Source organism: Macaca mulatta, chromosome 4 (assembly GCF_049350105.2).
Source record: "Macaca mulatta isolate MMU2019108-1 chromosome 4, T2T-MMU8v2.0, whole genome shotgun sequence".
In the NCBI taxonomy this organism is placed as follows: domain Eukaryota; kingdom Metazoa; phylum Chordata; class Mammalia; order Primates; family Cercopithecidae; genus Macaca; species Macaca mulatta.
In genome coordinates, this window is record NC_133409.1 from 156328910 (window position 1) to 156331667 (window position 2758).

At 45.1% G+C, this 2758-nt stretch overlaps 1 non-coding gene across 1 annotated transcript; it reads right to left on the reverse strand.

Annotated features, from left to right (window-relative positions):
* Positions 1-711: 711 nt before the first annotated feature.
* TRNAM-CAU (transfer RNA methionine (anticodon CAU)) lies at positions 712-784 on the reverse strand. Its single transcript has one exon. It is a non-coding gene; the product is annotated as a tRNA-Met (tRNA).
* Positions 785-2758: the final 1974 nt, after the last annotated feature.

The following is a 2758-nucleotide window of genomic DNA, read 5'->3' on the forward strand; positions in this document are numbered from 1 at the left end:
CTGCTCGGAGTTCCCGCCCCTGGTCGCTCCTCGGTTTTCCCGCATGGCACACATACAGTCTGTTGGATGTCGGTCAAAGATATAAAGATATTGCCAGCCCCCGCCAGGGAACCATTTGGGGGAAAACAGATCAGTGATTCCCTGTCGTCTGTGTACCATAAAAATAAAAACATAAAAATAAGAAGATCAATGTATTCGACATCTGCACCCAAGCGTACAGCTCTTAGGTGATCAACTGGGAAGCGACGGTTGCCCACCCAGAGGGAAGAAAGGAGCAAAGCCGGAGAATGCGGACGCGGACCCTGCAGGCCGCTGCCTCCCAAGTGAGCTGGTTACAAATTCCGCTATCCCCAGCCCCCACCCCGCTATTGGCTATTTGAGGCGTGCGGGAGTTTTTTCCGGACTAGAAGTCTTATGTTCCACCTGGTTTTTCGGGGCCACTCAACATTCCTGAGCTCCACCCCTGCCAAGGTGGAGCCAGCACAGGACTGCAGGCGGAGTCTCCAGACTCATCCAGAAACAGCCACTGCGCGGAGCCGCGAGCGCGTGTCAAACGAGCACCCATAGACAGCTACTGTGGGAAAGCTCTGGGTCCGACGCAATTCCACTTGCTTGATATTTTAGAAAAGAAGCAATTATACCCCAGCTGTAAAGGGAGTGGGAATTACAGCTACAACAGGTACCAGGAAAGTAAGCGTTCCTTGCAAAAGCTGCCCTCTCTGAGGCTCGAACTCAGGACCTTCAGATTATGAGACTGACGCGCTGCCCACTGCGCTAAGAGGGCGACGAAATGCGGGGCCCAGCCAGATTCTACAGGAATTTCCTAATTTCTTTCCGCAGGCGGGTAATTTTGGGGCTTCAGTTTTCTTCGCCCGGGGTCGCTAGTTCTCCAAGATTCTTTCCAATAGGCACGCGTAGGCTCCTTTTTAGCCCATCGGAAGAACCTCACACTCGGAAGCCATAGTGTACTGAACAATTATGCCTGACCTCATTTTCTATTGATCTGGATCTTCGTCCCCTCAGATGTATTAGGCAATATTTACTGTCCACAGTTTCCTTAGTTGGGATAGCGGGCTCTCACTAAATCGTAGTTGAATGAATGAAAAGCTCCCAAACACGTCTGTAGTTTACACTTAACCTGTCTTAATTTAAATTTGCATTTCCACTTATGTCACCTGAGATATTCCCCTCAAAATACACCAACTGATTTTATGATGAGTCTTCATGTTTTCTTCACCGCTATGTTCCAAAAACCCTATTGAAGATTTTATTCCCATAATTTCATTGAGTCCAGTTTATTGCCATAAATCTGTACATCATTATTCCCATCTTACTGATGAAACTGAGGCTCAGCGGAACTAAATCCACAGCTGATAAGGGGCAAAACCAGACCTTGAAAGCAGATTTTGTTTCCAAAAAGTGCGTTGTGCTCTTTCTCCCTCTAGATCATGTAATCTCCCCTTTTCCTCTCCACACCACCACGCTCATTCGTTAAGCAAATAGTTACAGAATTTTAGATTCGTTGGTCCATTCAACAAACGTTAATTCACCATCTGCCGTGTACCCGGCATTTATGTTCTAGATTTCCAAGGCATCCTTGGCCCTTTATCCCTCACTTCCCTACAAACACCTTGAATCATGTGTTCTCAAAGTGCGGTGCCCAGACCCACCACATAATTCTTGAGGACACATTCCATTTCAGGTACTGTGCTACCTGAAGGCTTTGAGGATTCAGAGGAAACTGAGCCATCCCTGACCTCAGGAGCTGACAGGACAAACTGTCCTGTCCGGTCCAGTTCCTATACTCTCAAACTTCCGGATTCTTATAAATGCATTCTCCTAAATATTTTATTTTGATACTGTAACTCTTCTGCTCTGTACTAGTTTGCGAGGGCTGCCATAATAAATATCACAGACCCAGTGGCTTAACCCACAGAAAATGTTCTCAGTTCTGGAGGCTAGAAGGGTTGTTAGCTTTGATTTCTCCTGAGGCCTCGCTCCTTGGCTCGCAGATGGTCACTTACCTTCTCGCTGTATTCTCGCATGCTCTCTCTCTATACACGTATTTCCATCTTTTCTTATAAGAACGCCTGTTGGGAGTTACGGTTTCAACATGAATTTGGTGACGGGTGGGGCGGGACACAATTCTACCAAAACATGCTCAAAAATTGTTTACATTTTCACCTTCAAATTTGCCGTAGACTTTGTTACTGGAAAGCACTACGGGTTTTTTTGTTTTTTGTTTTTGGTTTTTTTTTTTTTTTTTTTTTTTAACAAATATTTTAAAGTCCCTTAATTAAACAGACCACATACCTTTCCTTATCTAGGAATTCCCACTCCAATGCCCGGTCCACACCCCCATTATTTCTCCTCATCTCCGTTCTTCAAGGCCCATTCTTGATTCTTTCATTCTCATTTGAAGCAATGTAGCATGGAGGAATGTAGCACACTAGTTTTTCCCTCTGAATTGCATGACTCGTTGTCAGTAACTGTCTTACGGTTTTTGCTGTTATGACATTTAGTATGGATGTGTGATATTTTTCATTAATATCCTCCATCTAGTAGTCATTGTTTCCATAAGGAAGCGCAGCCAGTGTGAACTACAGTCCAAAACCTCACATATGCATAGACTGGTTATGTAGTCTAAAGAAATTCCTGGCTCTGAATTCTAATTCTGAAGGTTGTGGTAAACTTCAGTCCTTTGCTGTCTTATTCACTCAGGTTCATGCCAAGCTTATGGGACCCAATGCAGGTCCCA